Here is an 11817-nt window from a genome sequence, read left to right as displayed (position 1 = left end):
AACAAACACATTCTGCCTTGACTAATAACAGAAAAAATATTGTGTTGTTTTTGTTCATATTGAAGACACCATTCAAACATTCACAATACAGGTTACAAGAAGTATGCGAATCAGCGGATTAAAAAGCTGGTTGAACATCCTTTGGCAGCAATAGCCTGCAACAAGTACTTCCGGTACCTGTGGAGCACCAGAGGTGGAAATTTCAGGTCCGGAAAGTTCAAATCCAGACCAAGATTTTATTTCAACTAACCAGATGAGTACTCTGTGACTGTTCAACTGGTTGATTGAAAGTGAATCATGGTCAGGATTTTTACTTTCTGGACCTGAAGTTGTGGGGGCGGCATGGTGGTGCGTTGGTTAGCACTGTTGCTTCACACCTCTGGGACTCGGGTTCGAGTCTCCGGCTTGGATACATGTGTGTGGAGTTTGCATGTTCTCCCCATGCCGTTGTGGGGTTTCCTCCGGGTACTCCGGTTTCCCCCCACAGTCCAAAGACATGCTGAGGTTAATTGGAGTATTAAATTGCCCATATGAGTGCATGTGTGAGTGAATGGTGTGTGTGTGCCCTGCGATGGGCTGATGCCCCATCCTGGGTTGTTCCCTGCCTCGTGCCCATAGCTTCTGGGATAGGCTCTGAACCCCCCATGACCCAGAAGGATAAGCAGTTTGGACAATGGATGGATGGGCCTGAAATTGCCACCTCTACGGGTTACACTTGCAAAACATTCAGGTGAAGTTTTGAACCATTCTTCCTTACATTACATTGCTTCAGGTCAGCGATATATGCTTAGCATGTCTGCTGTAAATGGCTCTTTTGAATTCATTACACAGCATTTCATTTCAGTTGAGGTCTCGGCTTTAACTGGTTCACTCCAAAAGACAGATTTTCTTTTTTTGAACCCACTCTGTAGTAGATTTAAATTGATGTTTGGGGTCATTGTCCTGCTGCATCAACCCACTTCTCCTGAGCTTCAACTAGCGGACATCCATTCTAATATTTTCCTGTAAGATACCTTAATAATATTGGAAATTAATATTCCCCTTGATGATGCCAAGCAGCACCCCGAAGCAGCAAAGCAGCCCAAAATGCTTCCTCTGTGTATCTCACCATTGGGATAATCCAGTGTTGCACGTTTTTCCCAGTAGCAGTGTGGAGTGTGAAGGTGGTCTTTGGTAGACCCCAGGTAATTCAGTGTCGACAGAACGACACACAGTGTCACGCATACAGCATCTTTGGATGCTTAATTAGATTCCATCATTGAGACAGTAGGTGGTTCCTTATAGTCATCCTACACTAGCTAGATGACATACCTTGGCCTCTACAATTACAATATAGTCCATACGTTTTTGCACAGTGACACGATTTTCATAGTTTTGGCTCTGTACATTACAATAATAAATTTGAAATGAAACGATCAAGTGTAGACTTTCAGCTTTAATTCAAGCGGTTTAACAAAAATATCATATCAGCCATTTAGGAATTGCAGCCATTTTTTATATAATCCCCCAGTTTTCCGGGGCTCAGGGGTAAATGAACAAACTAACAATATTATAGCTATAATAATTTTTAAAACTTGGTTGAAAATCCTCTAGACTTGATGATGTCCTGAAGTCTGGAACCATCTCTGAATGCTGGGCTTCCTCCCTAGTGATGCCTTGTCTTTACTGCAGCTGTCTTCAGTTGCTGCTTGTTTGCTGGTCCTTCTACCTTCAGTTTTGTCTCTAGGAAGTGGAATGCATGTCCATTTAGGTTGTGGTCAGATGACAGACTCTGCCATTAAAGAATATTCCATTTCTTTGCCATGAAAAGCTCTTGTGTCACTTTAGCATTCTGTTTTGGGTTATTGTCCATCTATGCTGAGGAGTGGCCTCATCGATTTTGCAGCATTTGCTGAGTCCATGCGTGTAGTAAAGCCTTATTCACTTCGGAAGTCATCCAGGTTTCCAAGTTTCCTAGTTCCATTGGCAGCTGTAGATGCCACGTCATGTCGCAGCACAAGCAGGTTTCACAAATGATGTGACATCCTTTCCATGGTGAGTCATCCCTTCCCTTCTCCGTACTCTTTTCATCTCTACAAGGAATTTTTCTTCAGCTCTGGGAAATGATATTTTCTGGCAAAGCCTAATCTGCCATTAATATTCTTGCGGCTTCCCAATGGTCGGCACCTTGTGATAAACCTTTTGTATTTACTTTCATGAAGACTTCTCTTGATTGTAGTCTTTAGCAAAGTGTCTTCCTTCTTTTTTAATAATGTAACAAACTGTTGACTTGGCCACATCCAATGTTTCTGCTACCTCTCCGTAGGGTTTGTTCTGTTTCCTCACCTTAAGAACGGCCTGCTTTGTTTGCATTGACAGCACTTTGGTCTTCATGTGAAAGTTCACAGCAGCAGCTTCCAAATCCAAATTCAATGTCATACAATTAAACTTACCCGTTTAACTGTTAATAAAATTATAACAAACAGCCCACACCTGACTGTGAAACAGCTTCTTAGTCATTTACCCAATTACTATTGAGGGGACTGTAGATATAAATGGTTCTAAGTTCAACTATCACTAATTCTATATTTTTGTCAAACCCTTTGAAATAAAGGTAACAATCTACACTTCAGTTACATCTTTATTGTTTCAGTTCAAATGCCCCGTGGTGGTACCTGTATACAAAGCCAGAATTAGACAGAATCGTGTCACTGCCCAAATACTTAACTAAATGTATCCTGTATTACACCATCTGCTTTTGAAAAAAAAGACCAAGTCCTCCCTTTATTCCTAACTGCCTCCTCTTGCATTTCAATCTCCCCACATAAAATAAAAGCTAATCTGGGGCCCTGCAGAATTTGGAGATTTAGATCTCATAGTTTCCATAAAGCACACAAGGGTACAATGTCTTCACTCCCCCTGCCTCCTTATAACAGCTTATAACAGGTCACTAGGGCCCTTATGTCATAATGGAAGGTGGGTAAGGCTTGTGTCAATTGCTCATGTTTTCTCACACCTATGCAGATGTTTCAGCCTAAGTACTGCTGCAGCCTGCGGTTCCCGCAGCTGATCCCATGTGCAGACGATCACCAAGCATTCACCACAGCTCCTGCCATCAGCAACTTCAAAGAACAGCCAGAGCACTAGAAAGATGATAAAAACTGTATCCTGCTTCATACCGTATTCATTGCAAATATGTAAATGAGAAAGCCTCATACATAAAGATAAATTGCAAGCATAGAAAGGAAACAAAGTAATTCATAAAAAAATCTTCGTAGCAAAGTTGAGTGGGTAATTCTTTTTACTTTGACATTTTTGACAGCAAATTCTTTTTTTCTGATTTTTCATATTTTAAAAAGAGTTGTACAAGTTCAAAATAATACCTAAAATGAAAAATTTAAAGGAAAAAAGCTCCTACTGTAAAATTATGTCAACCTTGTCATGGGAAAAACTGTAATCTGGTTTCAGTAATCCAGAAATTATGTAATTTCAATATTCCACCCCATGTTCCCAACACTTCTCCTGTTCTCCTGCTTAAGCTTTTGGTGGTAGCATCACCAGCAGGTCACACCAGACCTCTTATTTGCACAGTCACAGCCTCCTGTCCACCACACAACCAATATGAAGCTCTACGCACCCCAAACCAGCTGGGATAATCCCCCCAGAGTATCATGAGTGTTCCCCAGTGCCTCTGTCTGCTGGGATGTGGCTCAAACAGGCCCCTTGGGAGCTTAGACACATCTTAGATTTGTGTTTAAATTACACGACTTGTGTGTCTGTTCTACATTACATCAACCTTTGAAAATCATAGAGTGCTATGCATTTACATGCATATGTTGCAGTGACAGTGACAGCATATTCATTAGTCAAGGCAGTAGGATGATGTCAGTGTGATGTCTTGTAGTTTGTTTTTTTTTTGTTCTTTTTTGCCGTCAGCGTTATCAACTGAGAAATTCAGATTACGCTTGCTTAGAATAAATTACGCAATTAATATAAACCTGTATCTTCCAATATGTAAACCTGTACTAATTATGTACAATTTTTATGCCACTTAGCATAATTCTGAACATCTCAGAACCACCGAATGTGACGTAAGTCCATTTCCACAGACATGGACTTTGTGTTTGCCACCCAGATTGTTTATCTTCGCTCACTTACCTATTAAACTGGGAAATTCAAAAGGTTTTTTTTCTTGCCACATTCCCTCTCCTCCCATTACTACAGAGCAGGAGGTCAATATACTGTTTATGAAACAAAACACAAAGAAGTCTGCTGGACCTGATCTAGGCACTTCTGCTACACAGTGCACATCAGCTGTCACCTACCCTCACAAGCATCTAAAAATGTAGTCTGTGGTTCCCCCTTGTTTTCAAAAATCTCTCCTCATTCCTGTGCAAAGAAAGAAACAAACAAAAAACCTCTTGCATGAATAACAACAGACTTCTGTCATCACGAAAACCTTTGCAAGTCCCTTCCTTTTCCACCTAAAAAATACCACAGAAGATCCCTTCACTATAGCATCAGAGGGCACAGAGTTTGTGGTAAGATGTTCGTATATCCAGGTCTTGAATCTACCAAACAGACCTGACTTATCAATTTTTTTGTGACTCTGGCCTCAAATTATTTGTTGGTCTTCTGGATGATAGCAGAGTCTTTCAGGCTAGAGTCAAAAATCTTCCCCACACTGCTAACTGATTGTTCTGTGATGGACTAGATAGTTTCTGCCGGTGAGGAGCGGAATTTGCCCACCACATTCCCCTTCATTAGCACAGTGCACTTTGATTTGGCAGGTTTGAAATTTATCCTTGCCCAGGTGATGAGATTTTCCAGGCCTAGTAGTATCCATCTTCTGCCCAGGCCAGATGTTGTTGTGACGGTCCATGAATGCTCTGATCGGGGACTGTTGCATGCCAGCGTTGGTCACTGGGCCACTGCACTCTGCCTCAATTGATTTGACCTCTACATCTATAGCGAGGGTGGAAAACGATAACTGAGACGATGCAGCTGGTTATGGTGTCCTTCTGTAGCTGGTTATGGTGTCCTTCTCTATCTGGTTATGGTGTCCTTCTCTAGCTGGTTATGGTGTCCTTCTCTATCTGGTTATGGTGTCCTTCTCTAGCTGATAATGGTGTCCTTCTCTAGCTGGTTATGGTGTCCTTCTCTATCTGGTTATGCTGTCCATCTCTATCTGGAAATGGAGTCCTTCTCTAGCTGGTTATGGTGTCCTTCTCTAGCTGGTTATGGTGTTCTTCTCTAGCTGGTTATGGTGTCCTTCTCTACCTGGTTATGGTGTCCTTCTCTACCTGGTTATGGTGTCCTTCTCTAGCTGGTTATGGTGTCCTTCTCTAGCTGGTTATGGTGTCCTTCTCTAGCTGGTTATGGTGCCCTTCTCTAGCTGGTTATGGTGTCCTTCTCTAGCTGGTTATGGTGTCCTTCTCTAGCTGGTTATGGTGTCCTTGTCTAGCTGGTTATGGTGTCCTTCTCTAGCTGGTTATGGTGTCCTTCTCTAGCTGGTTATGGTGTCCTTCTCTAGCTGGTTATGGTGCCCTTCTCTAGCTGGTTATGGTGTCCTTCTCTAGCTGGTTATGGTGTCCTTCTCTAGCTGATGCCAGTCAGATACAGCCAACCCAGAAGTAACCCTCAGCCTGAACTTGGATAAATGTATAACCGGACATGCCCTGCACATCAGCTGTCTCTATTCACTCTCAAGTTCAAATTGTATTTCTTATTTCATTTGTTCATTTGTTTGTTTGTCTGTGGATATGCGCCTATGCACATACTTTTAGGTGCCACACCAATGCTAAGAAAAGTTTATGTTACTTTTCTGTAAGGTAAAAGTCATTCTGATTCTCTGACATAATTTCTATGGAATGAGGCGAGATACCTCTCTGTAGATGTAATATGATTTTTCTGAATCTGCAGTTCTTGTTATGCTCTTTTGATATGAGTTGAGAAAATGCTATGATTGGTGGCTACGTCAGATTTTTGCTACTGCCACAACAGAATGTCCCTGCTACACTGGTATCTCAGACATAGTACAGATAATCACAATAATGCATGCGACATTCAAAAAAAATAATGATAACCAAAATCATCATAGAATAAAGTAATGACCTGCCCTAGCCAATAAAATTGATTCCATGCATCTTGGCATAGATTGTGCATGTCTGAAACTGTATTAGAGGATGTGACACCATTCTTCCATGAGAAAGTCCACTATATCCACAATAGAGAATAAATCGTTCATCCACTCCCATCCTGATATCTTAAATAATTTGAACAGTATTAAGCAAAATCCTATTTCTCTAAATTTGATATGATAAACCGTTCAAGCAGATTCCTGAACTTTACAAAATGACCACACTGATTGTAGATGACGTGACATTGCAGTGCTGTATAAGAGCATTACAATAATAATAGATCATGGAAAATAATTATTTTTATTTCAATGCGGATTCCATACTTTCTGTTCTATGCATGAAATAATAGTGAAACATATGAGAAGTAAAACTACAGGTAAATGAAAAATAAAGAAAGAGCCAAATGATTCCGTAAAGCCGGCACTATTGAAGAATATAAACTGTTCAAGTTATCGAACAAGGCCTCAGAACCCTTTGAAATTATCTGGATTTCTGCATGAATGTCTCCTAAAATGTGATTTGATCTTCAGCTAAATCATAATAATAGATTCAGTCTTATTTAACAAACAGCACACACAGCTTTTTATATTACTATATTAAATTTAAAAATTATTTGAAAATCAAGGTGGAAATAAAGCATTTGATCCTCTAGGATAATGACCTCTTGAAAAGGTTCGTTCCAATCAATGCATCTGTGATTATAACCAGTTTTGCTTTATGAAAAAAACCTTTTGATTACCTGCTATGTGTTGTTACTGTCATTGCATTATAAGTCTTTCTAATACAACAGAAGGTGAGAGGGAAAGCTGCGTCATGTGCCCGCATTCTCACATCTGCAGCAATAGCCTCCTCACACGCAGCAGACATAACCTCCTGCAAAGGCATGTGATTGTCATGCACCATCATGCAGAAACGATCTTCTCTGAGGTTTATAAAGGTTGAATAGGGAGGGAGGAATCATCTTGGAATGGATCATAATACAGCCATTTTCTACAATCCATTCCCTGACAAAAGCAAAGTGAAGATAACTGACTTCACCCCCTCCCCCCAAATTACTAAAGAGTTTACTTCATACATCTAGATTTTAGATTTTACCCTCATCACAATTTTCTAAGGAACCCTACCATCCATCCATCCATCCATTTTCCAAACCGCTTATCCTACTGGGTCGCGGGGGGTACGGAGCCTATCCCGGAAGCAATGGGCACGAGGCAGGGAACAACCCAGGATGGGAGACCAGCCCATCGCAGGGAACCCTACCATCCACCCGTAAATGTATTATACGACAGGACACCATCGGTGTCTGAAATAGCCCCACTTTCTGGGACAGTAACACTTTACTTAAAGCTGTCATTTATAATGCATGATATAGTAGATGCCTTCATAATGCATTATAATGTTTGGTATAGGAATTAATAAAGCAGCATGTTCTATTGACAAATGACACTATAGTGTTGATTATAATACCTCATGAGCTCCAATGAAGCTTTCATCCATAATGCACTCTAGATACCTTCAAAGTGAATTATCATGGTCGGTTTAAGAATTAAGTATGCTTTACACTGCATTATGAATGTATCTATAGTGCATTATAGGCAAGAGCTTCATACAGCATTAATAATGCATAATAAACATGACTATGATGTGCCATGTCTTTTTATAAATATTGATAGCCATGATTATAATCCTTTATGATTGCATTATAATGTGTTATGAATGTGGTCATGGATTCTTATAGACATTGCATTCATAGAAAGTGTTACCAGACATGCATATTACATCATTAGACTGGAATACATTACATGAGAGAAAGTATAGCAGGATAGTGAACTATTGTTACTAGTATAACTAGTATACCGCGCCAACTGATGCATCCATTAATCAAAACACTTTCTTTTAGATTATCAATAAATTTCAGCATGTTTGGTCTGCAAATTTTATATTCCCAATAAGGGATCAACAAAGTAAACAGACTCATTAGTTTAATTTTCCTTCATTTTTATTAAATGCAGTCTACATGAACTGTGGAAACTGTACCTCGTTCATAGGGCAAAGGTCAGAAATAGTGCGTTTGACTTTATTATGAGTTGGAAGGGTCAGGTTGTGTCAGGAATATGTATCATTTTTGTGATCAATTTTATGCACAGCTGTTATATTTTAAGCCAAAAATGAAATTTTTGAAACATATAAAAAAATATTTGTATTTCTTTTGTATTAACAAAAGATGCATTTCCAGGACATTATTCGGCCCGTAAATTAAATATGCAATGGAAGTATTTTATTTATGTAATTTTTTCAGAATTGCCACAACAACAGTTGTAAAATAAAATAAAATACAGTTAGGAATTTTTTGGAGGAAACACTGCAAGCTCACTGCAAGCTGGCAGTGATGAATTCGTTTTGAGATAACGAATGAAAAAAATGATGAATAAAATATAATGTGACATCTTTTGTGCTCATAACTAAGACTATGTCAGTGTATCACTGATATTCATGGCTGGCTAATTGTTGACATATAGGAATTAGTTGGCTTTTTTTTTCACAAACTCACCATGAATTTCCATAAGGCTCCTCCAAGCGCTTTCTTGAGTCCCAGCCGTACAGAAACCAATTATTTTGTCAGTTGATGTAGAGTGATAGTTGAAAACGCCCAGCATTATTATACTGACTGACAAAACCTTCTGTCCGGCCCTCAGATCCCCATGGAGTTATACCGATATTCAGTACAATTACCCATTTTATAATTTTAAGTTACAACTGATAACATCAAATCATTAATTTTTTGACGCCACAGAATAAATGCTGTACTCTTAATACTTTGTATGCCCCAATATCTTAAATTATGAATTATTCACTAGATATTACTTTAAAGGTCATCTTACAGTGATTAGTATCCTGCTGTTGACCAAACAGCCTGAAGGTACCTGATGGCCAGTGTAATTACAATTTAAAATGAACAAGCTGTTTGACATTGTCTATATGTTCACCTGCTACCTCCTGACAGTTGCGGCTTTGAAAGCTAAGTGAGAATCCAGTGAAGTATCATGTATTTCCAGCTGGACGTATAAAAATGGAAAAGTTAAAGTGAAAAATAAAAACATAATTTGAAAGACCAGCTAGAAATTGTGTTACTAAGTATCTAAGATAAACAGCGTATGTCTGCATATCTGCAGGCTGTATACAAATTTTGTAACGGCCCCCATTTAGTATTTTTTGAACAGCGTACGCGTATCCACGCTGTTACTTCTAGTCCTATTCATGTCTGCCAAGTCAGCAAATATCTGGTTCAAACTGTGTAAGGAGTTTCCCTGGCAAGACATCAGATATGAAGCAGCACACTGCGAAGTTCTGATGACTCAGGTGGCGGAACGACTTTCTGTCCAGATTTATAAAGGAAGCTGAAACAGACATGGAGTCTCCCTCAGATTGACAGAAGCTTGTGACAGTATTTTCAAAAGGAACTCTATTCCGGTATTTCGAAATGTTGACAATTAAATGGGGGTTCCCGCGTGATAAATTTTGATGATAAATTCCCAAAAATATATATGTGCAAAATATTCCATCTTTGATATGACATTTGTATTAATTAGAAGTCTGCTCAACAACTGACCACGTTCAGCAACTGTCCACACATCACCTTCTGTCAAAACACAAAACACTGTCATCTACATGCTGAAATGATATTATTGTGGAATTTTTTAAAATCCATGCTTTTTGCTGGTTATAGCCACTGACTAAGTAGTTGTAAAAATGATGTGACTCCACAGAGATCCCTTCATGCAAATTTAGGCTATAAAATTCTCACAGCACCTGTATTTCTGAAAAGCATTATGTTGTGTATGGTGTCCAAGTAAAAATAGATAACTTGTATATATGTGTTATGTGTGTGTGTACAGTACTTTACCTTAAGCTATTCTGTGTATGTTTATTTAAAGTTTATTCAATAAAAAAAAGTCTTTTACAGGAACTCTGTCTTGTATGCATATTCTTTAGTTCCAGAACCAATTTTAAATGTGTTTAGCAGGATACAATCATGTTATAATGAATTTTATGATTACGATTTGTTATAGATATGTCTTAATTAAGCCATAATTGACTTGAATTGACTAAGGTGGACTCGAAAATAAACACTGTTCAATTGTTAACAACTTTCTTGAAGAAGTAAATCTTATAATAGAATCTCTAATTTATAAAATTTCAACCTGATAACCGCTTTTCCATAATTTCATTCATATTGCTAATATTTCTCAGCATTTAATAGGTTATTTGTTTCCATTCTTTGATTGTCTCTCAGTTTCATCCATTTTCCTTGATTTTTTTTTTTATTCCTGTTTCTGACTTTTGGTTCAGTCTTTCAGTTCTGAGAATTGCATCCTTTTTACTGATCATCCAATCTTCTTTAGTTGCTCAACGCCATCTTTAATGATACCTATTGTTGCACTTGAATGATACTTAGCAGCTTCTGCTCAGTACCTCACAATCAGCAGCCCATGGTCCCCCAGTACTGAGCATCTGCAGGACTGCCAACCAAAACGTAGAGTCCTGAGGAGCAGTAAACACGGCCTTTTACTGTGCACTGTGCTTTGCTTCATCCCTCCATTGTCTATAATCACTCAGCTGATTCAGGGTCGCAGGGCAGGCAGAGCCTTTGGGCGTAAGACTGGGAACAACCCAAGATGGGGCCCCAACCCCAACCCATCGCAGGGCACATTCACACATCATTCATTCAGACAAGCATATGCAATTTGGTAACTCCTCTTCGACTCAGTATGTGTGTGGGGGTGTGTGTGTGTGGGGGGGGGGGGAGAAAACTCCATGACAATACAGGAGGAATATGCAAATTCCACACACATGGAAAGCCGACCAAGACTCAAATCCAGGTCCCAGAGGTGAGAGGCAGCAGTGCTAATCACCTGACCAACATGACAGTCCTGTTTCAGCTCCATTAATGCATTTGGGTTTTCTTCTCCTGCTCATTGTTTGATTCTCATTTCATTTGCAGATGTGTATCTCTGAGATAATATATAGGTCTCCATTATCTCAGAAAAAAATATATAAATAAATAATGAGGTTACGAAGAAATAATATATATATATAATCAGCACCCTCCATAATTATTGGCACCCCTTCTAAAGATTTGTAAGTAGGCTTAGTAAAAATCCATCTTTTGGTGAAGTAGTTTCATATCACAGTGGAAAAAAGGAGAAAAATCCAACCTTTCCTTAAAATAAATTTATTGAAAGAAAAACAAATCCCTTATCAAGAAATCAAGCATTTCTCCACATCACCCAGGGTCCGAGGTCTTCTCTTGTGCACTCTCCTCTTCAGCGCAGCCCACAGGTTTTCAGCAGGGTCAGGTCAGGACACTGGCATAAGCTTGATTCTGTGGTCAGCTAAGCGTTTTTGTGTTGATTTGGACATGTGCTTAGGATCACCGTCCGCCTGGAAGATCCAATGACGGCCCAGGTTTTTGTTTCCTGGCAGCAGCAGCCAAATGTTTATTTGAAAGGTCCTGGTATTTCATGGAGTCCATAATGCCATGTAGCCTAACGAGGTCTTCCAGGGCCTTTGGAGGAAAAACAGCCCCACAACATCAGAGAACCTCCATGATATTTTTCATAAGGAATAAGGTTAATTTCATTCTGCCATCCCTCTTTTTACGCCAAACCCACCTTTTGTGCCAAAAAGCTCCATTTTT

This window comes from Brienomyrus brachyistius, chromosome 10 (genome assembly GCF_023856365.1).
Source record: "Brienomyrus brachyistius isolate T26 chromosome 10, BBRACH_0.4, whole genome shotgun sequence".
Lineage (NCBI taxonomy): Eukaryota > Metazoa > Chordata > Actinopteri > Osteoglossiformes > Mormyridae > Brienomyrus > Brienomyrus brachyistius.
Note: the sequence above shows the minus strand (reverse complement) of the source record.